Source organism: Ceratotherium simum, chromosome 6 (assembly GCF_057802395.1).
Source record: "Ceratotherium simum simum isolate JZ-2026a chromosome 6, ASM5780239v1, whole genome shotgun sequence".
Lineage (NCBI taxonomy): Eukaryota > Metazoa > Chordata > Mammalia > Perissodactyla > Rhinocerotidae > Ceratotherium > Ceratotherium simum.
Window position 1 is genome coordinate 20,760,163 of NC_141905.1, and position 25,775 is coordinate 20,785,937.

Consider the following 25,775-nt stretch of genomic DNA (forward strand, 5'->3'; position numbering starts at 1 on the left):
CTTTGAGAAAAGCAAACAAACAAAGATAAATAAATGAAAAGTGACACGTGGAAACACAGGTGCGGAAACGGACGTTTATTTTGAGTGAGATCACAAGTGAGAACAACGCACTAACTTGATTGAGACACACCACAAACATCAGAAAATCCAGAAGCCGTGGCGTTTTGGATGAACTGCCTGCAGTGCTCCCCTAACCCATTTTCCCCTGTCCTTTTGCAGACGGTCTTCTGAAAACCTTCACCAGGTTCCTGTGGTGTCTCAGCTCCGGAAGAAGTATTTGCTGCTTGTAGCTCTCTGATCCGTTGGGGGCCCCCCGACGGGGGAACGGAATCCATTCTCTCCGACGCGACGCGGTGACGGTGACGCTGCCAACTGGGTGGGGCGGCCGAGTGAACTGCTCGGGTCTGTCGGGCCCCTAGCGGCTGGGAAGAGGCCGAGGACACAGGGAGCCCACGAGCGCGGAGTCGGGGCCCCGCCGGGCCCCGGTGGGCCCGGGGTCCCGGGGGGGGGGGGCCGCGAGGTTGAAGGGCTGGGCTTCCACAGCCTGCTGCCGGCGCCTGGGCGGATGTCGCGCACACGGGCAGCAGCTGGGCAGCGGTGGGGGTGGGGGCGGGCGCGGAGGCCGGAGGGGCGGCCGGTGTGTCGAGGGAGCCGCGCTGGGGGCGGTGGCAAAAGGAGAGGGAGACGGCGGGAGGCCAAAAGCCTACAGCACCCGGTATTCCCAGGCGGTCTCCCATCCAAGTACTAACCAGGCCCGACCCTGCTTAGCTTCCGAGATCAGACGAGATCGGGCGCGTTCAGGGTGGTATGGCCGTAGACGTCGGGCCCGCCGCCGGGCGCCCCTAAGAAGCCGCGCCGCGCCGCCCCGCCCGGGCCCCTGTGCCGCGGGCCCCCAGGCCGCTGTCAGGCGCGCGCCCAGAGCCCTGTGACGCGCGGCCCCAGAGCTCTGTGACGCGCGCCCCCAGAGCCCTGTGAGGCTCACAAGCCGCCGGCGACCCCCGCCCCCCCCCCGCGCCCCCGCGCGCCCCGCCCGCTGCCGCCCGCCCGCCGCGCTCCACCTGCCACCTAGCCGCCACCGCCGCCGCCGCCGCCGCCGCCGCCGGCTGGCCAGCCAAACCCTGCGGTGCGCTGCCCTGCCGCCCGCCCAGGGCCTGAGAGGCCGCCGGCACCCCGCGGGCGGGGGGCGGGGCGCCAGCCTAGGCGCTCTCCCGCCCCATCCCGGGAGTCTCCAGGCTCCTGCCCGCTCGGCTCGCTCCCGAGGTCGCAGGAGATCGGGCTGCTCCGGGCCGTGCGGCGGGAGGCGTCGCGGCGTCAGGGCCCCCCGGCCCGCGCTCCTCTGAGCCCCCTCCGGCCCGAGGAGCCTCCCAGCCCGGGCCCTGGCCGCCGCTGCTCCGGGCCGGCCCCAAGTGGCCCAAAACCACCCCGAGCCCCCCTCGCGACCAGAGGGCATCGGCGGAACCCCGCCGCCCTCCCTCGGTTCGCGTCGGGGCGGGGGGCGGGGCACCGTTACCCCCACGCCCCCCCACCGAGACTGAGACCCCGCCCACGCTCGTCCCCACCCCCCCCCGTGGGGACGCAGGAGAGCTCCTGAGCGAGGGAGCGGAGAGACAGAGCCTCTGAGAGCATCCAAGACACCGACCTGGACAGACACCCACCGGGACAGACACACAGCCACTGACGCTGACACAGAGAGCCTCTGCAGAAGAGGCAGCTTGCCCACGGCAGGGTGGTCGTGCTTGAGCTGGGCCTCAGGCAAGGAGGCAGTGGCCCTGGGGCAGGCAATCACTCCTGGGGCCCTAGGACGCGCAGCCTCGGTCTCAGGAGTCCGGTGCCGCTCGGGCAATGTTGTCTCAGGGGACTCTTCCACTACCTCTGACAGACAGGGCCAGGACCAGGGAGACGAGAGCGAGGCACCTGAGCGAGGGGACAGGGAACATCTCAGCCAGCCAGATTCACGGTATTTTCGTTGGATGTTTTAGAAACCAAAGTGACTGCAAGATATCCACGAGGAGCCAAACGTCAATATTTCAAGTAAAGGCAGGGCCAGGAAGAAAAAGGGAAAGGATGCCGGTCACGTGGGGCCGGAAAGTTATCAAACTGGGGAAGGGGACTTCTTTGAGAAAAGCAAACAAACAAAGATAAATAAATGAAAAGTGACACGTGGAAACACAGGTGCGGAAACGGACGTTTATTTTGAGTGAGATCACAAGTGAGAACAACGCACTAACTTGATTGAGACACACCACAAACATCAGAAAATCCAGAAGCCGTGGCGTTTTGGATGAACTGCCTGCAGTGCTCCCCTGAAAACCTTCACCAGGTTCCTGTGGTGTCTCAGCTCCGGAAGAAGTATTTGCTGCTTGTAGCTCTCTGATCCGTTGGGGGCCCCCCGACGGGGGAACGGAATCCATTCTCTCCGACGCGACGCGGTGACGGTGACGCTGCCAACTGGGTGGGGCGGCCGAGTGAACTGCTCGGGTCTGTCGGGCCCCTAGCGGCTGGGAAGAGGCCGAGGACACAGGGAGCCCACGAGCGCGGAGTCGGGGTCACGCCGGGCCCCAGTGGGCCCTGGGTCCCGGTGGGGGGGGGCCGCGAGGTTGAAGGGCTGGGCTTCCACAGCCTGCTGCCGGCGCCTGGGCGGATGTCGCGCACACGGGCAGCAGCTGGGCAGCGGTGGGGGTGGGGGCGGGCGCGGAGGCCGGAGGGGCGGCCGGTGTGTCGAGGGAGCCGCGCTGGGGGCGGTGGCAAAAGGAGAGGGAGACGGCGGGAGGCCAAAAGCCTACAGCACCCGGTATTCCCAGGCGGTCTCCCATCCAAGTACTAACCAGGCCCGACCCTGCTTAGCTTCCGAGATCAGACGAGATCGGGCGCGTTCAGGGTGGTATGGCCGTAGACGTCGGGCCCGCCGCCGGGCGCCCCTAAGAAGGCGCGCCGCGCCGCGCCGCCCGGGCCCCTGTGCCGCGGGCCCCCAGGCCGCTGTCAGGCGCGCGCCCAGAGCCCTGTGACGCGCGGCCCCAGAGCTCTGTGACGCGCGCCCCCAGAGCCCTGTGAGGCTCACAAGCCGCCGGCGACCCCCCGCCGCCCCCCCCCTCGCCCCCAGCGCGCCCCGCCCGCTGCCGCCCGCCCGCCGCGCTCCACCTGCCACCTAGCCGCCGCCGCCGCCGCCGCCGCCGCCGCCGCCGCCGCCGCCGCCGCCGGCTGGCCAGCCAAACCCTGCGGTGCGCTGCCCTGCCGCCCGCCCAGGGCCTGAGAGGCCTCCGGCACCCCCCGGGCCGGGGGCGGGGGCCCAGCCTACGCGCTCTCCCGCCCCATCCCGGAGTCTCCAGGCTCCTGCCCGCTCGGCTCGCTCCCGAGGTCGCAGGAGATCGGGCTGCTCCGGGCCGTGCGGCGGGAGGCGTCGCGGCGTCAGGGCCCCCCGGCCCGCGCTCCTCTGAGCCCCCTCCGGCCCGAGGAGCCTCCCAGCCCGGGCCCTGGCCGCCGCTGCTCCGGGCCGGCCCCAAGTGGCCCAAAACCACCCCGAGCCCCCCTCGCGACCAGAGGGCATCGGCGGGACCCCGCCCCGCTCCCTCGGTGCGCCGGCGGGCGGGGGGCGGGGCACCGTTACCCCCACGCCCCCCCACCGAGACTGAGACCCCGCCCACGCTCGTCCCCACCCCCCCCGTGGGGACGCAGGAGAGCTCCTGAGCGAGGGAGCGGAGAGACAGAGCCTCTGAGAGCATCCAAGACACCGACCTGGACAGACACCCACCGGGACAGACACACAGCCACTGACGCTGACACAGAGAGCCTCTGCAGAAGAGGCAGCTTGCCCACGGCAGGGTGGTCGTGCTTGAGCTGGGCCTCAGGCAAGGAGGCAGTGGCCCTGGGGCAGGCAATCACTCCTGGGGCCCTAGGACGCGCAGCCTCGGTCTCAGGAGTCCGGTGCCGCTCGGGCAATGTTGTCCCAGGGGACTCTTCCACTACCTCTGACAGACAGGGCCAGGACCAGGGAGACGAGAGCGAGGCACCTGAGCGAGGGGACAGGGAACATCTCAGCCAGCCAGATTCACGGTATTTTCGTTGGATGTTTTAGAAACCAAAGTGACTGCAAGATATCCACGAGGAGCCAAACGTCAATATTTCAAGTAAAGGCAGGGCCAGGAAGAAAAAGGGAAAGGATGCCGGTCACGTGGGGCCGGAAAGTTATCAAACTGGGGAAGGGGACTTCTTTGAGAAAAGCAAACAAACAAAGATAAATAAATGAAAAGTGACACGTGGAAACACAGGTGCGGAAACGGACGTTTATTTTGAGTGAGATCACAAGTGAGAACAACGCACTAACTTGATTGAGACACACCACAAACATCAGAAAATCCAGAAGCCGTGGCGTTTTGGATGAACTGCCTGCAGTGCTCCCCTAACCCATTTTCCCTGTCCTTTGCAGACGGTCTTCTGAAAACCTTCACCAGGTTCCTGTGGTGTCTCAGCTCCGGAAGAAGTATTTGCTGCTTGTAGCTCTCTGATCCGTTGGGGGCCCCCCGACGGGGGAACGGAATCCATTCTCTCCGACGCGACGCGGTGACGGTGACGCTGCCAACTGGGTGGGGCGGCCGAGTGAACTGCTCGGGTCTGTCGGGCCCCTAGCGGCTGGGAAGAGGCCGAGGACACAGGGAGCCCACGAGCGCGGAGTCGGGTCACGCCGGGCCCCAGTGGGCCCTGGGTCCCGGTGGGGGCCGCGAGGTTGAAGGGCTGGGCTTCCACAGCCTGCTGCCGGCGCCTGGGCGGATGTCGCGCACACGGGCAGCAGCTGGGCAGCGGTGGGGGTGGGGCGGGCGCGGAGGCCGGAGGGGCGGCCGGTGTGTCGAGGAGCCGCGCTGGGGCGGTGGCAAAGGAGAGGGAGACGGCGGGAGGCCAAAAGCCTACAGCACCCGGTATTCCCAGGCGGTCTCCCATCCAAGTACTAACCAGGCCCGACCCTGCTTAGCTTCCGAGATCAGACGAGATCGGGCGCGTTCAGGGTGGTAGGGCCGTGAGACGTCGGGCCCGCCGCCGGGCGCCCTAAGAAGGCGCGCCGCGCCGCGCCGCCGGGCCCCTGTCCCGCGGGCCCCCGGGCCGCTGTCAGGCGCGCGCCCAGAGCCCTGTGCCGCGCGGCCCCAGAGCTCTGTGCCGCGCGCCCCCAGAGCCCTGTGAGGCCCACAACCCGCCGGCGACCCCCCGCCGCCCCCCCCCCCCGCGCCCCCCGCTGCCGCCCGCCCGCCGCGCTCCACCTGCCACCTAGCCGCCGCCGCCGCCGCCGCTGGCCAGCCAAACCCTGCGGTGCGCTGCCCTGCCGCCCGCCCAGGGCCTGAGAGGCCTCCGGCACCCCGCGGGCGGGGGCGGGCGCCAGCCTAGGCGCTCTCCCGCCCCATCCCGGGAGTCTCCAGGCTCCTGCCCGCTCGGCTCGCTCCCGAGGTCGCAGGAGATCGGGCTGCTCCGGGCCGTGCGGCGGGAGGCGTGGCGGCGGCAGGGGCCCCCGGCCCGCGCTCCTCTGAGCCCCTCCGGCCCGAGGAGCCTCCCAGCCGGGCCCTGGCCGCCGCTGCTCGGGCCGGCCCCAAGTGGCCCAAAACCACCCCGAGCCCCTCGCGCCCACAGGGCACCGGCGGACCCCCCCCGCCCTCCCTCGGTTCGCGTCGGGGCGGGGGGCGGGGCACCGTTACCCCCACGCCCCCCCACCGAGACTGAGACCCCGCCCACGCTCGTCCCCACCCCCCCCGTGGGGACGCAGGAGAGCTCCTGAGCGAGGGAGCGGAGAGACAGAGCCTCTGAGAGCATCCAAGACACCGACCTGGACAGACACCCACCGGGACAGACACACAGCCACTGACGCTGACACAGAGAGCCTCTGCAGAAGAGGCAGCTTGCCCACGGCAGGGTGGTCGTGCTTGAGCTGGGCCTCAGGCAAGGAGGCAGTGGCCCTGGGGCAGGCAATCACTCCTGGGGCCCTAGGACGCGCAGCCTCGGTCTCAGGAGTCCGGTGCCGGCGGGGCAATGTTGTCTCAGGGGACTCTTCCACTACCTCTGACAGACAGGGCCAGGACCAGGGAGACGAGAGCGAGGCACCTGAGCGAGGGGACAGGGAACATCTCAGCCAGCCAGATTCACGGTATTTTCGTTGGATGTTTTAGAAACCAAAGTGACTGCAAGATATCCACGAGGAGCCAAACGTCAATATTTCAAGTAAAGGCAGGGCCAGGAAGAAAAAGGGAAAGGATGCCGGTCACGTGGGGCCGGAAAGTTATCAAACTGGGGAAGGGGACTTCTTTGAGAAAAGCAAACAAACAAAGATAAATAAATGAAAAGTGACACGTGGAAACACAGGTGCGGAAACGGACGTTTATTTTGAGTGAGATCACAAGTGAGAACAACGCACTAACTTGATTGAGACACACCACAAACATCAGAAAATCCAGAAGCCGTGGCGTTTTGGATGAACTGCCTGCAGTGCTCCCCTAACCCATTTTCCCTGTCCTTTGCAGCCGGCCTTCTGAAAACCTTCACCAGGTTCCTGTGGTGTCTCAGCTCCGGAAGAAGTATTTGCTGCTTGTAGCTCTCTGATCCGTTGGGGGCCCCCCGACGGGGGAACGGAATCCATTCTCTCCGACGCGACGCGGTGACGGTGACGCTGCCAACTGGGTGGGGCGGCCGAGTGAACTGCTCGGGTCTGTCGGGCCCCTAGCGGCTGGGAAGAGGCCGAGGACACAGGGAGCCCACGAGCGCGGAGTCGGGGTCACGCCGGGCCCCAGTGGGCCCTGGGTCCCGGTGGGGGGGGGCCGCGAGGTTGAAGGGCTGGGCTTCCACAGCCTGCTGCCGGCGCCTGGGCGGATGTCGCGCACACGGGCAGCAGCTGGGCAGCGGGGGGGGGGGGGGCGGGCGCGGAGGCCGGAGGGGCGGCCGGTGTGTCGAGGGAGCCGCGCTGGGGGCGGTGGCAAAAGGAGAGGGAGACGGCGGGAGGCCAAAAGCCTACAGCACCCGGTATTCCCAGGCGGTCTCCCATCCAAGTACTAACCAGGCCCGACCCTGCTTAGCTTCCGAGATCAGACGAGATCGGGCGCGTTCAGGGTGGTATGGCCGTAGACGTCGGGCCCGCCGCCGGGCGCCCCTAAGAAGGCGCGCCGCGCCGCGCCGCCCGGGCCCCTGTGCCGCGGGCCCCCAGGCCGCTGTCAGGCGCGCGCCCAGAGCCCTGTGACGCGCGGCCCCAGAGCTCTGTGACGCGCGCCCCCAGAGCCCTGTGAGGCTCACAAGCCGCCGGCGACCCCCCGCCGCCCCCCCCCCCGCGCCCCCCGCGCGCCCCGCCCGCTGCCGCCCGCCCGCCGCGCTCCACCTGCCACCTAGCCGCCGCCGCCGCCGCCGCCGCCGCCGCCGCCGCCGCCGCCGGCTGGCCAGCCAAACCCTGCGGTGCGCTGCCCTGCCGCCCGCCCAGGGCCTGAGAGGCCTCCGGCACCCCGCGGGCGGGGGGCGGGCGCCAGCCCAGGCGCTCTCCGCCCCATCCCGGGAGTCTCCAGGCTCCTGCCCGCTCGGCTCGCTCCCGAGGTCGCAGGAGATCGGGCTGCTCCGGGCCGTGCGGCGGGAGGCGTCGCGGCGTCAGGGCCCCCCGGCCCGCGCTCCTCTGAGCCCCCTCCGGCCCGAGGAGCCTCCCAGCCCGGGCCCTGGCCGCCGCTGCTCCGGGCCGGCCCCAAGTGGCCCAAAACCACCCCGAGCCCCCCTCGCGACCAGAGGGCATCGGCGGAACCCCGCCGCCCTCCCTCGGTTCGCGTGGGGCCGGGGGGGCGGGCACCGTTACCCCCACGCCCCCCCACCGAGACTGAGACCCCGCCCACGCTCGTCCCCACCCCCCCCCCGTGGGGACGCAGGAGAGCTCCTGAGCGAGGGAGCGGAGAGACAGAGCCTCTGAGAGCATCCAAGACACCGACCTGGACAGACACCCACCGGGACAGACACACAGCCACTGACGCTGACACAGAGAGCCTCTGCAGAAGAGGCAGCTTGCCCACGGCAGGGTGGTCGTGCTTGAGCTGGGCCTCAGGCAAGGAGGCAGTGGCCCTGGGGCAGGCAATCACTCCTGGGGCCCTAGGACGCGCAGCCTCGGTCTCAGGAGTCCGGTGCCCCTGGGCCAATGTTGTCTCAGGGGACTCTTCCACTACCTCTGACAGACAGGGCCAGGACCAGGGAGACGAGAGCGAGGCACCTGAGCGAGGGGACAGGGAACATCTCAGCCAGCCAGATTCACGGTATTTTCGTTGGATGTTTTAGAAACCAAAGTGACTGCAAGATATCCACGAGGAGCCAAACGTCAATATTTCAAGTAAAGGCAGGGCCAGGAAGAAAAAGGGAAAGGATGCCGGTCACGTGGGGCCGGAAAGTTATCAAACTGGGGAAGGGGACTTCTTTGAGAAAAGCAAACAAACAAAGATAAATAAATGAAAAGTGACACGTGGAAACACAGGTGCGGAAACGGACGTTTATTTTGAGTGAGATCACAAGTGAGAACAACGCACTAACTTGATTGAGACACACCACAAACATCAGAAAATCCAGAAGCCGTGGCGTTTTGGATGAACTGCCTGCAGTGCTCCCCTAACCCATTTTCCCTGTCCTTCGCAGACGGTCTTCTGAAAACCTTCACCAGGTTCCTGTGGTGTCTCAGCTCCGGAAGAAGTATTTGCTGCTTGTAGCTCTCTGATCCGTTGGGGGCCCCCCGACGGGGGAACGGAATCCATTCTCTCCGACGCGACGCGGTGACGGTGACGCTGCCAACTGGGTGGGGCGGCCGAGTGAACTGCTCGGGTCTGTCGGGCCCCTAGCGGCTGGGAAGAGGCCGAGGACACAGGGAGCCCACGAGCGCGGAGTCGGGTCACGCCGGGCCCCAGTGGGCCCTGGGTCCCGGTGGGGCCCGCGAGGTTGAAGGGCTGGGCTTCCACAGCCTGCTGCCGGCGCCTGGGCGGATGTCGCGCACACGGGCAGCAGCTGGGCAGCGGTGGGGGTGGGGGCGGGCGCGGAGGCCGGAGGGGCGGCCGGTGTGTCGAGGGAGCCGCGCTGGGGGCGGTGGCAAAAGGAGAGGGAGACGGCGGGAGGCCAAAAGCCTACAGCACCCGGTATTCCCAGGCGGTCTCCCATCCAAGTACTAACCAGGCCCGACCCTGCTTAGCTTCCGAGATCAGACGAGATCGGGCGCGTTCAGGGTGGTATGGCCGTAGACGTCGGGCCCGCCGCCGGGCGCCCATAAGAAGGCGCGCCGCGCCGCGCCGCCCGGGCCCCTGTGCCGCGGGCCCCCAGGCCGCTGTCAGGCGCGCGCCCAGAGCCCTGTGACGCGCGGCCCCAGAGCTCTGTGACGCGCGCCCCCAGAGCCCTGTGAGGCTCACAAGCCGCCGGCGACCCCCCGCCGCCCCCCCCCCCCCCGCCCCCCGCCGCTGCCGCCCGCCCGCCGCGCTCCACCTGCCACCTAGCCGCCGCCGCCGCCGCCGCCGCCGCCGGCTGGCCAGCCAAACCCTGCGGTGCGCTGCCCTGCCGCCCGCCCAGGGCCTGAGAGGCCTCCGGCACCCCGCGGGCGGGGGGCGGGGCGCCAGCCTAGGCGCTCTCCCGCCCCATCCCGGGAGTCTCCAGGCTCCTGCCCGCTCGGCTCGCTCCCGAGGTCGCAGGAGATCGGGCTGCTCCGGGCCGTGCGGCGGGAGGCGTCGCGGCGTCAGGGCCCCCCGGCCCGCGCTCCTCTGAGCCCCCTCCGGCCCGAGGAGCCTCCCAGCCCGGGCCCTGGCCGCCGCTGCTCCGGGCCGGCCCCAAGTGGCCCAAAACCACCCCGAGCCCCCCTCGCGACCAGAGGGCATCGGCGGAACCCCGCCGCCCTCCCTCGGTTCGCGTCGGGCGGGGGCGGGCACCGTTACCCCACGTCCCCCCACCGAGACTGAGACCCCGCCCACGCTCGTCCCCACCCCCCCCGTGGGGACGCAGGAGAGCTCCTGAGCGAGGGAGCGGAGAGACAGAGCCTCTGAGAGCATCCAAGACACCGACCTGGACAGACACCCACCGGGACAGACACACAGCCACTGACGCTGACACAGAGAGCCTCTGCAGAAGAGGCAGCTTGCCCACGGCAGGGTGGTCGTGCTTGAGCTGGGCCTCAGGCAAGGAGGCAGTGGCCCTGGGGCAGGCAATCACTCCTGGGGCCCTAGGACGCGCAGCCTCGGTCTCAGGAGTCCGGTGCCGCTCGGGCAATGTTGTCCCAGGGGACTCTTCCACTACCTCTGACAGACAGGGCCAGGACCAGGGAGACGAGAGCGAGGCACCTGAGCGAGGGGACAGGGAACATCTCAGCCAGCCAGATTCACGGTATTTTCGTTGGATGTTTTAGAAACCAAAGTGACTGCAAGATATCCACGAGGAGCCAAACGTCAATATTTCAAGTAAAGGCAGGGCCAGGAAGAAAAAGGGAAAGGATGCCGGTCACGTGGGGCCGGAAAGTTATCAAACTGGGGAAGGGGACTTCTTTGAGAAAAGCAAACAAACAAAGATAAATAAATGAAAAGTGACACGTGGAAACACAGGTGCGGAAACGGACGTTTATTTTGAGTGAGATCACAAGTGAGAACAACGCACTAACTTGATTGAGACACACCACAAACATCAGAAAATCCAGAAGCCGTGGCGTTTTGGATGAACTGCCTGCAGTGCTCCCCTAACCCATTTTCCCTGTCCTTGCAGACGGTCTTCTGAAAACCTTCACCAGGTTCCTGTGGTGTCTCAGCTCCGGAAGAAGTATTTGCTGCTTGTAGCTCTCTGATCCGTTGGGGGCCCCCCGACGGGGGAACGGAATCCATTCTCTCCGACGCGACGCGGTGACGGTGACGCTGCCAACTGGGTGGGGCGGCCGAGTGAACTGCTCGGGTCTGTCGGGCCCCTAGCGGCTGGGAAGAGGCCGAGGACACAGGGAGCCCACGAGCGCGGAGTCGGGGTCACGCCGGGCCCCAGTGGGCCCTGGGTCCCGGTGGGGGGGGGCCCGCGAGGTTGAAGGGCTGGGCTTCCACAGCCTGCTGCCGGCGCCTGGGCGGATGTCGCGCACACGGGCAGCAGCTGGGCAGCGGTGGGGGTGGGGGCGGGCGCGGAGGCCGGAGGGGCGGCCGGTGTGTCGAGGGAGCCGCGCTGGGGGCGGTGGCAAAAGGAGAGGGAGACGGCGGGAGGCCAAAAGCCTACAGCACCCGGTATTCCCAGGCGGTCTCCCATCCAAGTACTAACCAGGCCCGACCCTGCTTAGCTTCCGAGATCAGACGAGATCGGGCGCGTTCAGGGTGGTATGGCCGTAGACGTCGGGCCCGCCGCCGGGCGCCTAAGAAGGCGCGCCGCGCCGCGCCGCCGGGCCCCTGTGCCGCGGGCCCCAGGCCGCTGTCAGGCGCGCGCCCAGAGCCCTGTGACGCGCGGCCCCAGAGCTCTGTGACGCGCGCCCCAGAGCCCTGTGAGGCTCACAAGCCGCCGGCGACCCCCGCCGCCCCGCCCCCCGCGCGCCCCGCCCGCTGCCGCCCGCCCGCCGCGCTCCACCTGCCACCTAGCCGCCGCCGCCGCCGCCGCCGCCGCCGGCTGGCCAGCCAAACCCTGCGGTGCGCTGCCCTGCCGCCCGCCCAGGGCCTGAGAGGCCTCCGGCACCCCGCGGGCGGGGGGCGGGGCGCCAGCCTAGGCGCTCTCCCGCCCCATCCCGGGAGTCTCCAGGCTCCTGCCTGCTCGGCTCGCTCCCGAGGTCGCAGGAGATCGGGCTGCTCCGGGCCGTGCGGCGGGAGGCGTCGCGGCGTCAGGGCCCCCCGGCCCGCGCTCCTCTGAGCCCCCTCCGGCCCGAGGAGCCTCCCAGCCGGGCCCTGGCCGCCGCTGCTCGGGCCGGCCCCAAGTGGCCCAAAACCACCCCGAGCCCCTCGCGACCAGAGGGCATCGGCGGAACCCGCCGCCCTCCCTCGGTTCGCGTCGGGGCGGGGCGGGCACCGTTACCCCCACGCCCCCACCGAGACTGAGACCCGCCCACGCTCGTCCCCACCCCGGTGGGGACGCAGGAGAGCTCCTGAGCGAGGGAGCGGAGAGACAGAGCCTCTGAGAGCATCCAAGACACCGACCTGGACAGACACCCACCGGGACAGACACACAGCCACTGACGCTGACACAGAGAGCCTCTGCAGAAGAGGCAGCTTGCCCACGGCAGGGTGGTCGTGCTTGAGCTGGGCCTCAGGCAAGGAGGCAGTGGCCCTGGGGCAGGCAATCACTCCTGGGGCCCTAGGACGCGCAGCCTCGGTCTCAGGAGTCCGGTGCCGCTCGGGCAATGACTCTTCCACTACCTCTGACAGACAGGGCCAGGACCAGGGAGACGAGAGCGAGGCACCTGAGCGAGGGGACAGGGAACATCTCAGCCAGCCAGATTCACGGTATTTTCGTTGGATGTTTTAGAAACCAAAGTGACTGCAAGATATCCACGAGGAGCCAAACGTCAATATTTCAAGTAAAGGCAGGGCCAGGAAGAAAAAGGGAAAGGATGCCGGTCACGTGGGGCCGGAAAGTTATCAAACTGGGGAAGGGGACTTCTTTGAGAAAAGCAAACAAACAAAGATAAATAAATGAAAAGTGACACGTGGAAACACAGGTGCGGAAACGGACGTTTATTTTGAGTGAGATCACAAGTGAGAACAACGCACTAACTTGATTGAGACACACCACAAACATCAGAAAATCCAGAAGCCGTGGCGTTTTGGATGAACTGCCTGCAGTGCTCCCCTGAAAACCTTCACCAGGTTCCTGTGGTGTCTCAGCTCCGGAAGAAGTATTTGCTGCTTGTAGCTCTCTGATCCGTTGGGGGCCCCCCGACGGGGGAACGGAATCCATTCTCTCCGACGCGACGCGGTGACGGTGACGCTGCCAACTGGGTGGGGCGGCCGAGTGAACTGCTCGGGTCTGTCGGGCCCCTAGCGGCTGGGAAGAGGCCGAGGACACAGGGAGCCCACGAGCGCGGAGGCGGGGTCACGCCGGGCCCCAGTGGGCCCTGGGTCCCGGTGGGGGCCGCGAGGTTGAAGGGCTGGGCTTCCACAGCCTGCTGCCGGCGCCTGGGCGGATGTCGCGCACACGGGCAGCAGCTGGGCAGCGGTGGGGTGGGGGCGGGCGCGGAGGCCGGAGGGGCGGCCGGTGTGTCGAGGGAGCCGCGCTGGGGGCGGTGGCAAAAGGAGAGGGAGACGGCGGGAGGCCAAAAGCCTACAGCACCCGGTATTCCCAGGCGGTCTCCCATCCAAGTACTAACCAGGCCCGACCCTGCTTAGCTTCCGAGATCAGACGAGATCGGGCGCGTTCAGGGTGGTATGGCCGTAGACGTCGGGCCCGCCGCCGGGCGCCTAAGAAGGCGCGCCGCGCCGCGCCGCCCGGCCCCTGTGCCGCGGGCCCCAGGCCGCTGTCAGGCGCGCGCCCAGAGCCCTGTGAGGCGCGGCCCCAGAGCTCTGTGACGCGCGCCCCCAGAGCGCTGTGAGGCTCACAAGCCGCCGGCGACCCCCGCCGCCCCCGCGCCCCCGCGCGCCCCGCCCGCTGCCGCCCGCCCGCCGCGCTCCACCTGCCACCTAGCCGCCGCCGCCGCCGCCGCCGCCGCCGCCGCCGCCGCCGCCGCCGGCTGGCCAGCCAAACCCTGCGGTGCGCTGCCCTGCCGCCCGCCCAGGGCCTGAGAGGCCTCCGGCACCCCGCGGGCGGGGGGCGGGGCGCCAGCCTAGGCGCTCTCCCGCCCCATCCCGGGAGTCTCCAGGCTCCTGCCCGCTCGGCTCGCTCCCGAGGTCGCAGGAGATCGGGCTGCTCCGGGCCGTGCGGCGGGAGGCGTCGCGGCGTCAGGGCCCCCCGGCCCGCGCTCCTCTGAGCCCCCTCCGGCCCGAGGAGCCTCCCAGCCCGGGCCCTGGCCGCCGCTGCTCCGGGCCGGCCCCAAGTGGCCCAAAACCACCCCGAGCCCCCCTCGCGACCAGAGGGCATCGGCGGAACCCCGCCGCCCTCCCTCGGTTCGCGTCGGGGCGGGGGGCGGGGCACCGTTACCCCCACGCCCCCCCACCGAGACTGAGACCCCGCCCACGCTCGTCCCCACCCCCCCCGTGGGGACGCAGGAGAGCTCCTGAGCGAGGGAGCGGAGAGACAGAGCCTCTGAGAGCATCCAAGACACCGACCTGGACAGACACCCACCGGGACAGACACACAGACACTGACGCTGACACAGAGAGCCTCTGCAGAAGAGGCAGCTTGCCCACGGCAGGGTGGTCGTGCTTGAGCTGGGCCTCAGGCAAGGAGGCAGTGGCCCTGGGGCAGGCAATCACTCCTGGGGCCCTAGGACGCGCAGCCTCGGTCTCAGGAGTCGGGCCCCCCTCGTACTCCTCCCTTAGCATTCGCGCGTTGAGCAGCCACTCAGAGGCACCTGAGCTCTGTGTGAGTGATTCTTTATGTATTCCTGTGTTTAGGTCTGTTTGTCCCCGTGTGTTTCTCTTTATCTCTTTTCTCCATCTTGTGGCGGTACCCCAGACAGTCATCCTCACTGTGTGTTTGTGGTTTTGTTTCATCATTTTCTCACATTTCACTGATATGTTTCTTTGTCTTATTTTTTAATGCTTTAACATGAATGCTTAGTTTTTCTCTTTCATGAATTTCTAACACGGTAATGGAATTTGATGTGGTATTTAAATATTCAGTATTAATGTTCTGGTTTTCCAAAATGACGTGTTTGTCAGCATAATATCTTCTTTGTAAATCCTTTCCATCATACCTTTTTTTAGTCACTCTTACCAACTGTTCTTTTTTTTTGAAATAAATTCCTTTTGATTTTAAAATCATTTTTCTTTTTGTATGTGGAGATTTTATGTTGAGAAAACTTTTTACCATATCAGTATAGGCTGTCTATTTGTTTGATTTATTTCCAGGCAGTGTTTTTCTCATAAATATTAGTAAATTACAGTTTATTAATTATTTTTTCTTCTGAATCTAACTATTATCCCACAAGCACTTAGTTCATATTTTAGATTTTTCATTCTCCTTTGTCCAGCCACTTTGATGCTATGGGAACAGATAGTAATTGGTCATTGTGGTATATTCTTAAACTCACCAGAGCAGTGAGTCTTTGAGATTTAGTTTTATATTGTCAATGAAATTTTGATAGTAATCTATTTTTTAAGTTTTTGGCCCAGGGATCCAAACAAATCTCTTAGCTCCACCTCCCTAGCTTCTAGAACACAAAGTGCCTTTATAAATCTGCTTTAACTGATTCCACCAACCAGGGATAGATACATGTAGAAATAGTTGACTCCATTGTAGTGCCATGTAGATTAGCTTGAGATAGAAAGCATCAGTAGAGGCTCAGACTATAGAGGAAGTTCATAGCTAACAGAGACGCTTTCGGAGATCCAGTCCTGCTACCTTCTGCAGTGAGTTCCTTTAACTGTGACTTCACAGAGAAGGGCATCCTTTGAAGTTAACTTCAGAACAATATAAAAAGGCCAATCCTTTGTCAGTAGGCCGGAAGTTAATAATTTCCAGATACCATTGTATAAAATCATCCCGCCTTTGCCACGGAATCAGTGACATATCTTTAGTTGATCAAGTAGTGGGAATGATAAGATACAAGATGACTCCCCACACACCTCCCACCTCCCACCACCAATACACGCTCCTACCAGCTTCAAGATCAGACTTACTAAGAACTTCTACAAAAACCAAAATAGAATGCTTGCCAATTTTCTATTCCCTTTTTGATTGCATGAGAAACAAAAAGTACACACCTAATAAACTTTCCTGTCAAGGTGAGAAATCTGAGTTCATAAATTGACCTTTCTTTCTGCTCTGCTCTCCCTGCCCTCCAGACCCCAATTCCCTTCTTCCTGTTCTGTGTCCCTGTACCCAGAAGTAAGTCTCACCTTGTTGAGACCAATTATATAAACTTCATATGCACTTTCTAACCTGATTTAAGACCTTTCTGCTTCTGAAGTTAAAAAAATCAATTTTTGTATTATTAAGTAAATTACATCTCATTGTGTTAGCTAACAGTTGGCAAACAGTAGGTGACTGCAGAAGATAGAACCAATGTGTAAAAACAGAGAGATAGAGATAAATAAAACTAAAATAAACACTCACTGTTTATTAAGAGATAATGAGGTCTTTTTTTCTTTCAGGATTCAAAAATAAGATTAAGATTCTAGTGCACCCCCAAAATTGGAGCAACTCTGGCTAGAGTATCATTGATCCTTGAGTTGAAAGAGACTCTTCACTCTTCAGTAAATGTATATTCAATGCAAAGATCCCTCCTTCTATAACATCCTTGACAGCAGAACACCTAGATTATGTGTAAATAATTCTAATGACAAGAAACTCATTAAATAAAGCAGACTAATTTGGGTTTAGAGTTTTAAGTGTTTGGTTACACTTTACCCACGGGTTCTAGCCTTCTGCTCCAGGGCATTGGTCTTCAATCTGGGGTATGAATATCAGAGGGGATATGTGAGGACTTTCCAGGGAGCACTAGAGTATGGTGAGTTTAAAAAAGTAATTTTCTAGATCTGCAACCGCCATAGCTTGTGTTTCTCAGTTGACCTGCTTGAAACATCACTTCCTCCTGTCCACCTGCCTTTTTCCCACTTTACATGACGTACCTCTCACACAGCCCAAATCTCACTCCTGTGCACAAAAAAATCTGGATGACAAACAAAAGGACAGTTTCAAAGTGCATAGTTCCTGAGACAACATCCTGTGGCAGAAAAGCAAATAGAGCTTCAGTAAGAAATATTGCAGAGAGCAGTGCCTTATTTCATCCAGACACAGAAGTATGCTAAAGCTCCATGCCTCTATCTATCTATCTATCTATCTATCTATCTATCTATCTATCTATCTATCTATCTATCTATCTATCATCATCATCTTTCCATTCATCCATCCATCTATCTATTCATCCATTATGAATTCAATTCAAAGGTGAGGCAGCTGTCATAAGAACATGTACTACCATCTTTATTTGAATTGGAAAATTAAGTCAGTTTCTTTCTAACATTAAGTAAATGTAATTTGGCTGATTAGTTTGACACTGAGGGCTGGCTTTGCCAATTGGATTATATGGTGTACATTTTCCATAAGTTGAATGAGTAAATTTGCACTACAAAAAAGTATATTTAATGAAGAAAGATAATGTTGCACATGCAAGAAAGTGTGTCCTTTAAGCTATCAGACATATGACAAAATTGTTTACAGGCAAATTAAAAATATGCAAGAGGTATATAGCTTTTAAAAATTATTTTGTGCACATAAAAAAAAAAGAGCAGTGCAACAGAAGAAGTCAGAACAGTAAGCTCCCTCATCCATATGGCAGATCTCTGAATATATGAAGACAACTCTTGTTTCTCCCTTACATCACTTATTCTCCTCTTTAAACCCCCTTGATGACCTCAGCCATTCCTCATAATTCATGTTCAAGGCCATCACAGAAGTGGGAAGGAATGAGGAATCCCAGCAGGTCTCAGCTCTGTCTTTCCTGAGTCCAGCTCACACCCTCACCTAGCCCTCGAGATACACTCAGGCTGGGCAGCTGGCTTGTCCCACCCCACTGCCCACAAACAAGTAGCCCACAAAAGACTAGAGCAACACCCACTTCATCCTCTAAAGATCCAACAAGTGATGTGACCATTATTCTTACCCTTCCCCTGGCTATTCTCATGTCTTAGGAGGTGCTGTGTCTGCCTCAAGACACAATCTAAAAGTAGAAGAGAGCCAAAAGGAGGAGTCCATGAAGAGAAAAGGAGGCTGAAGGAAAATATGTTTGTATCCAACCATGTTGAAGATGAGAGTGTATCAATAAGCAAGATCACTGACGAGAGGGTTAGAGTCAAGAGTGTTTTAAATACACGGTGACATCACACATGTAGCAGGCTATGAATCTGAGATGGAAGAGATTGCTATGCTCTTTGCTTCTTTCAACCCAGTACTTTCTCTATCACCACCATCACCATTACTCCTAATCCCACTTCTGGCCAAATCCTACACATAAAACTATAGGTTTCTGCAAGTACTGCCTCAAGGAAAGGGCTGATGCAAAGAGACAGAGTCAAAAGCCTTAACTTCTGATCTTCTAAGTAGATTTTTTTTTTGAGGAAGATTGGCCCTGTGCTAACATTTGTTGCCAGTCTTCCTCTTTTTCTTTTTTCTCCCCAAAGCCCCAGGACATAGTTATGTGTCATAGTCCTAGAGTTGTAGCTCTGCTGTGTGGGACGCCGCCTCAGCATGGCTTGATGAGCGGTGAATAGGTCTGCACCCAGGATCTGAAGTGGTGAATCCTGGGCCACCAAAGCGAAACGTGCAAACTTTACTGCTATGCCGCCACCGGGGCTGGCCTCCCTAGTAGATTTTTAATCAATCTATACTAGAAAAAGAAGTCTTTAAAGCCATAACTTTCAAAAGTAATGGGCACCTGAAAGAGAAAAATGTTCTTGGAAATTCTAAAACCTCCCTTGGGCTTCTGCCAAAGGTCATCTGTCTCTGAGCCCACTTTCCCCTCTGCCCATTGAGTTTCCCTGAGGTGGATTTCTCCAGGCCGTCACTGACTGGCTCTAGCCCTCAGCCGATCACGGGTTTTTCAACCAGAATCATGGCTGAGTCTTCACAGTGCCCATGAGAGCCACATTTTCCCTAAATCTAATCCTCTCTTCCTAAGCTTGAAGCCAACTATTGTTGTTGTTTTGTTGTTGTTGTTTGTTTTTTCCTGATTCTAAACTCAAGCTCCTTTTTAGCTCAACCACTAAAGTTTCTATTTCCTGTCTGATAGAGGCTTCTAGCTGCAGAGGTAACTGCAGAGAGGAAACCCCCAAATAGTCGTCTCACTTGGCTCTGCTCCAGGCCCTTCTCCAGGTTCACAGTGATGACAGAGTGCTCGAATGTTCCTCTGGGAAATGTAGAGCTTTCTGAAAGCTCCCTAATTATATTTCTTATGCTGCATCATATTTTAAACAGTGAAACAAAATGTAGAATTAAGTTCACTCAGAAAAAGGGAAGATCCAGAATTCTCACTATCCCAAATGCTCCTGTTTGTAGTTGAAGCCATACTTTGGGAGTTGGTTATATATTCCCTGTCTTCATATTTTTCAGGAGGGGGTTTAAGGGATAGAGAGGACACTAAGAATGTTCTGCAGTCCACAGTTCCATGACGAGCAACAGGAGAAAGGGAGACAGACTTTAGGATGCTATTTTGGGCAGTAATTGAAGTTGGGGACAGAGTTGTCCAAAATTCTCATTACCACCAATAGGAGAGGAACAGCATAGAAGAATTTCCTTAGGGAGAAGTGAAGCTGGCTGCAACTGAATTCCTTTGGCTCACTGTGATTTCTGCTGGGATCATGTCTCTCCCAGCTTTCCATGTGGCTGAGATATGGTGTATGTCGTTTGTCCCCTGCTCAGATGTAGACTACTCAGAGCAGCCTTCCCTACCGTCCTCTAAAGCAGCACCTCCCCATCCCATTCTCAACCTATTTACCTGCTTTACTTTTCTTCCTGGCACTTAGTACTTTACACACTTTGTGTGTGTGTGTGAGTGTGTGTGAGGAAGATCAGCCCTGAGCTAACATCCATACGAATCTTCCTCTTTTTGCTGAGGAAGAGTGGCTCTGAGCTAACATCTATTGCCAATCCTCCTCCTTGTTTTCCCCAAAGCCCCAGTAGATAGTTGTATGTCATAGCTGCACATCCTTCTAGTTGCTGTATGTGGGACACCGCCTCAGCATGGCAGGAGAAGCGGTGTGTCAGAGCACACCTGGGATCCGAACCCGAGCCGCCAGTAGTGGAGCGCATGCACTTAACCGCTAAGCCATGGGGCCAGCCCCTTTATACTCTTTTAAAGGCATTTACGGCCTATCTCCCCTCACTGGAGTGTTAAGCTCCATGGACAACGAGTTTTGTTTGGTTTTCCTGTGCATCTCCCCACCCCTCCCACCCCCGGCTCCCCGCCCCTCCCCACCCCACTCCAGGACTTCTAGAGCCTAGAAAAGCACTTTGATACTCGGCAGGCACTTAGGATGTATTTGTTACATGAATTAGTAAAATCATTCAGTCTGTCTTCATAGTTCCATATTTCAATTGCTTTGAAACTGTCTTTCAATATGTGTAGCATCCTATCTAGTGTGTGATCAATAATTCCTCAAGCAGAAATTTACTAGCACTCTAGCATCTCACACCAGCCAATGAAATCAACAATTCTCTCCATGCTCCAAATCAGGGCCTTTCTTTGCAGGATGTGCCATGCTTTCTAATACTTTCATTCTTATTTCTAGAGCTCTGGAAATTACAAAGAGCTCAATTCAATGAAAGCTTAGGAGATACTTAACATCACATATTCAGGAATGATGTGAATTTTTCAATGGTCTATATACATTTCAAGTCTTCAGTATAATGTTTTATATTTGTTTCCAGATTTTACATTGAAATGTACTTATATTTGGGAAATTTCTTCATGACTATGTAAAACGTACATACAGTATACTTTGTACTTTGTGGTCATATATCAATACCAGTTTATATATATAAAATCTATTGATGGTCATTGTTCCTATGTCAACCATAAAACCACGAAATTGTTCTTTATGTTATTTATAGCTGTAATTTTTGAACTCCTCGGTTTTGATACTATTGCCTTTTTCTTTTCATTCTTCATGCCCCATGCTATTCAATAGGCCACCAAATGGTATTTTTTTCTTCTGACTTAGAGTCATTCTAGTCTGAAGCCAATTCAACATCAAAACCAATCTCTGTAATGTCCTTCATGCTCCACATTTTCCTTTTATGCTTTGTAAGGAATCACTCCAAAAAAATAACTCCTTCCCTTCCACTAGCGGTCCCAAAACCTCAGGCAGCAGAATCCAGAAACATGTCCCCATTAAATCTCACAGGGCTTGATCATCTGAGGTTCCACAGACTCCCACCCTGCCTGAGACTTTCTTGCAAGTATTTCATTGCCACTGACTCACCATCCCCAGACTCCCCTGTACTGTAGAAGAGCAGATGTGAATCACATATTTTACTCTTCCTTCTGAAATTAAAGTCCAGTCATTTAAAATGTGTTTTGCCATTACAAAAGAAAGACAATGCTTTGGGTACCTTGAAAACGACAATGGAATGAAAAGGGTGCATATGTCAGAGGAACCCATTCACACGGGCTCCGCACTGGATGCCCTCAGTCCAGGTGGGAGGCAGCTCCAGCCTTATTGTTTGAAATGAGTCCTTAGGTATTTTGATGTTATTTGTTTTCAGTCTTGCTTTGATTTTCTTTTTTTCATTCAATCTAGTAGTTCTGTGTGGTCATTTCCAGATAAGGAAAAAGAAAGGTAAATTGGTGAAATTCATATTCAGCCATTTTTTGCTGCCTTTTTGTGTGTGTGTGTGTGTGGTTTTTTTTTTTTTTTTTGGTCTTTTTTCCTTAGATCCTTCTGTTCCAGGTGTGTACTGACCTGTAAGAAAACATCTACTAAATTAATTCACAACAAGATATTGGAGGTGTGTTAGATCCTATTTCTGTTGTACCAAATTGCCAGAAACTTAGTGGCTTACAACAACACTAATTTATTTATAACATTCTGTAGGTCAAAGTCCAAATTGAGCCTCACTGGATCAGAATCAAAGTCTTGGCAGGGCTGTGTTCTTTCGAGAGGCTCTAGGGGAGAATCCGTTTCTTTGTCTTTCCAGCTCGTAGAGGTTGCCTGCATTCCTTGGCTTATGGCCTCTTCCCTCTGGAAAGCCAGCAATCACATCAAGCGGCCTCTGCTTCCATCGTTCAATCTGCATCTCTGATCCTGATTCTCTCACCTACCTCTTTCACTTATAAGGACCCTTATGACTATATTGGGACACCCAGATAATCCACAATAATCTCCCCATTTTAAGATCCTTAATTTAATCACATCTGCAAAGACATTTTTGCTATGTAAGGGAACATATTCACAGGTTCAGGGAATTAGTACATGGACATCTTTGGGGGCCATTATTCTACCTCCAGAAGTGGTGATGTGTTATTCACTCTTCCACCCTCCCCAGAAGGCCAGATATTTGCACTTCAAAAGAGAAATCTATAAAACTGATTTCTAAAAATGGAACTCAAGGTATGCCATTATCTGGGTGTGAAAGAAGAACTTAGGAGAGGATGGGCTCTTCCCAGTATGTTAAAAAAATGATATATAATGTCTATCTCATTATATATAAATGACATTTTATACAAATATGGGATTACAAAATATAGGGTCCCTAGCTGCTTTCTAATTGATTTAGAACGTGAAATGTGTATAGAGTTTTCCATTAATTCAAATAACGTACATTAGGTTTGAACAGCCACTGTACTCTGAAAGGCCATATGAGCCTCCCAAGTCCTTATAAATTAATTTTAACACTATGTGCAAGTTTTTCACAAAAGAATCTTCAAAAATTCATAGATGTACTTGAATTAATGATAGAGAGTGGCCTCCATTTTGTTGAACGCTTGCTGTGGGCAAACTGCTATGCTAACACATTTACATTCAATTTATTCCCTCTACAATCAGTCTACAAAAGGGAAACTAAGTCTCAGAGAAGTTATTTGCCTAAGATCACACATTTATAAACTGTTGATCTGAATTCAGATATTGGTCTGCCTGACTCTAAAGGCTCTTGGCACCTCGTCCATAAAGATACCACGTGTTCTTTGTTAGGGGTCCTTTTATCTTTCCTAAATGCCCTTTGGTCATTATTCCTCTCACTTCTACTTACACCGTATATTGCTTTTTAGGTCATATTCACAACCAGTATGACCCACTTCTGAGATTCACGGGAAGGCCTGTTCATGAAGTCAAGTGAACCTGAGACACAGGTGTGGCTGAGTCATAGAACTGAAACTGGGTCCTCCCTGGATGTGAATTCTAGGAGCCAGGCTTCTGAGGGTGTTTGAATCAGTGTCTGCCAGCAAGTCCCCAGTGACTGCCCTGGCCTGTTGCTGGTGTCTCTGTCTAGCCTCTGATCCTGGGGTGGCCGACTTCTGTTTGGGCCCCTACCCTTTGCAGTTTGCCCCTGTAATCCCCACTGCTGATCCTGGCCTCATGTGACAGCTAATGTGTAGGCTCACCTGGCTGGCTGCTCCCTACGTCGTCACGCACCTGTGGCTTGCACAAATCTTTCTAGGTCTCAGTCACTTGCCTTGCAGGCCCTGGCTGCCCCTGGTGCTGGCTTTGAGCTAACAAGATGCATTAAAGAGGAAGAATAATAAAGTGTAATGTCCCGAACAATACATTTTTTATTTTTGTATAAAAATTCTATGATTTCAAAATGCATGAAAAACTTTTATTTAAACCACTTCCCTCTCTAACATTAAAATAAGAATAATACGATTATAACGATGTTGTATTGTTTTATTTTATTGCCCAGCTCATCTGGGGTAAGCAGTGAGGGGACGGCAGTTTGTGAAAAGAATTCCAGCATTGAATTCACTCAGTGACTCACGTGGTCTTCCCAGTTTCACCCTTATCTGAAATTGCATCCTAAAAACACGGTTGTCCCATTGGGATTGTGACGTAGTTATCATTGCCTGTGGATATGTGACTTTGGTGGTTATTACTGTGGACCTGTCTGCACAATGGCCACCACTTGATGTCTGAGTCAACAAACCATAGAAGGACCATTAGAGAAAGGAGTGTCTGGTTATCAGAAACCATGTCAACACCTGGTAAATCAAGAAAGAGCCACAATCAAACTTGCAGAATGAGTATCAACCAGGGAGAAAACCCCAGCAATCCGATTGGGGCATGCTTTTAAGAGCTCTGGCATCACTGAGGTTATTGACAGCAAAGGGAGTACAGAAAAAAAATAGACATCAGAGGCTGTGATTTGGAAAGTTGAACACTGAACACCAAGAAGCTTTGAAATGCCTTAGACAATTTATTTTTCTTATATTCACTCTTTATACAAGCAGGAGAAAGATACATGCTTTAAAATCCATATCTAAAGTTTCCAAGAGCTCTGTCATTAAATGTACTAAAACAATTTTAATGACTAAAAATCAGTGGGCTCTGTAAACCTAAAACTCTTGTAAAGGAAAAAACTTCTTTAAAATATAAGCACTGAGTAATAGTAGAATTGGAGGACTTTTTCTTTTTCAATGCTATGTAAAATAATGTTCTTACAACTGATGATGACTTAGTGAATCAATGATGATAACTCAATGAAATATGGTATTTTGTGTTTGATTTTGAGTCATTTTGCTACTGAAATTGATAGACAATAAATTCTTAAAACAAGAGATAGAGATTTTTAAAGTTTTATTTTATGTTAATGTTTTCAGGAAATAGCAATCTGACCCCTTCCCAATTTTTGCACCAAATAGAAAACGAAACTATCTTAATAAAAGAAAAGCTATTTGAAGTTAAGAAAGTGCTCTATGGTGCAGTGATAAATGAGATTTGTGTTTATGTATTGCCACACTAAGAAGTCACATCACATATTTGTGTTTACCATACAGAAGGCAGATGTGTTGGTACCCTCAATTGAATTCTGAGAATTTACCTAGATTAGTGAAAGGAGACATATCTTGATATAACTCACTCAGCTTTTAATGTTGTTCAGGTGTAAATGAAGGGTATCTTTGATAATTACCAAGTTTCTAAATATAAAATTTGTTCTTCGTAGATTTACATTTATGGTGTGATTTATGTGATCATTTTCTATAAATACACTCATTTCCATTTGGATCAGAGTTGGTTTGTAATTTATAATGGCTTCTAATTATGTAATATGGATATAGTTCTGCACCAAAATTAAATAGAAAAGGTGTGACTTTTGTCGTGACACAGAAAGAGAAAATTTGTTGTGTTTGAAATTTTTCTCAACTATCTCCTCTTCACTTATAAAGAGAAAATCTGTTGTTTCATGCTTTATGTTTCATCTTACTTAATATTTGCTTAATGTAACTGATGGCTGCTCCGTTTATTAGGGATGCCTACTGCTCAAAATAGGGTTTGAGAAACTGAAACTGAAGTGATAAAATATATTTATCTTTAGGTCTACAATTTAATGATGGTTGTTTTTATAAACCTCTTTTCATGTTCATCCACTCAGCGTATATTTACTGAGTATTCACCATAAGCCATGCACTCTTAAGTTAAGATCAACTGACAAAGCAGCTAAATAAGTCACTATTTATATTATCGTTAAAGGTATCAAACCATAACAGAAAACTGTCAATTTAGTTATTAAGACAGCTTTGTGAGTAATATATTTGACATCTGTATGGGTGTCAAACAGTTTTTTGTCCACACCAGGGAGATCTGATAAGCAATCAAAACCCCACGTAAATAAAAATATTTATCCAATAGATCCTAGATTACCTAATATGTCCACCTCTACACACATTCTTTGTTTTTAAGGCAAGGTTTTCTAAGTAATGGTCCATGGAAAATTGTCCCACAAAACCTAGAGAATTCACCCTAGATCTGCACCACAAGAAACACTAAAGCGAATTCTTCAAGCTGAAGAAAATGTTTCTACTTGAAGCTCAGAACTGCAGGGAGGAAATAAGAAGAGAAAAAATGTTATATATATATGTATATATATGTATTTATGTGTATATGTATCTATATACGAATATATAAAAAGGTGAATGAACATTGACTTTTTAAAAGTAACAATTAACAAGGTTGCAGACATGTAGAGTTAAAACACATGACAGTAATAATTTAAAAGCAGGAGGGTGATAAATGAATTTAATGAATGTTAAGATTTTTGATTGTTTACAAGTAGTAAAACTA

At 55.5% G+C, this 25,775-nt stretch overlaps 7 non-coding genes across 7 annotated transcripts; all 7 read right to left on the reverse strand.

Annotated features, from left to right (window-relative positions):
• Window positions 1-700: 700 nt before the first annotated feature.
• Window positions 701-819, reverse strand: LOC147916797 (5S ribosomal RNA). Its single transcript, XR_015552625.1, has one exon. It is a non-coding gene; the product is annotated as a 5S ribosomal RNA (ribosomal RNA).
• Window positions 820-2,776: 1,957 nt separating this feature from the next.
• Window positions 2,777-2,895, reverse strand: LOC147916798 (5S ribosomal RNA). Its single transcript, XR_015552626.1, has one exon. It is a non-coding gene; the product is annotated as a 5S ribosomal RNA (ribosomal RNA).
• Window positions 2,896-4,895: 2,000 nt separating this feature from the next.
• Window positions 4,896-5,014, reverse strand: LOC147916799 (5S ribosomal RNA). The gene has a single exon (XR_015552634.1). It is a non-coding gene; the product is annotated as a 5S ribosomal RNA (ribosomal RNA).
• Window positions 5,015-6,975: 1,961 nt separating this feature from the next.
• On the reverse strand, window positions 6,976-7,094 carry LOC147916800 (5S ribosomal RNA). Its single transcript, XR_015552627.1, has one exon. It is a non-coding gene; the product is annotated as a 5S ribosomal RNA (ribosomal RNA).
• Window positions 7,095-9,095: 2,001 nt separating this feature from the next.
• On the reverse strand, window positions 9,096-9,214 carry LOC147916801 (5S ribosomal RNA). The gene has a single exon (XR_015552628.1). It is a non-coding gene; the product is annotated as a 5S ribosomal RNA (ribosomal RNA).
• A 1,978-nt stretch (window positions 9,215-11,192) lies between these two features.
• On the reverse strand, window positions 11,193-11,311 carry LOC147916802 (5S ribosomal RNA). Its single transcript, XR_015552629.1, has one exon. It is a non-coding gene; the product is annotated as a 5S ribosomal RNA (ribosomal RNA).
• A 1,910-nt stretch (window positions 11,312-13,221) lies between these two features.
• Window positions 13,222-13,340, reverse strand: LOC147916803 (5S ribosomal RNA). The gene has a single exon (XR_015552630.1). It is a non-coding gene; the product is annotated as a 5S ribosomal RNA (ribosomal RNA).
• Between the last annotated feature and the right edge of the window lie 12,435 nt (window positions 13,341-25,775).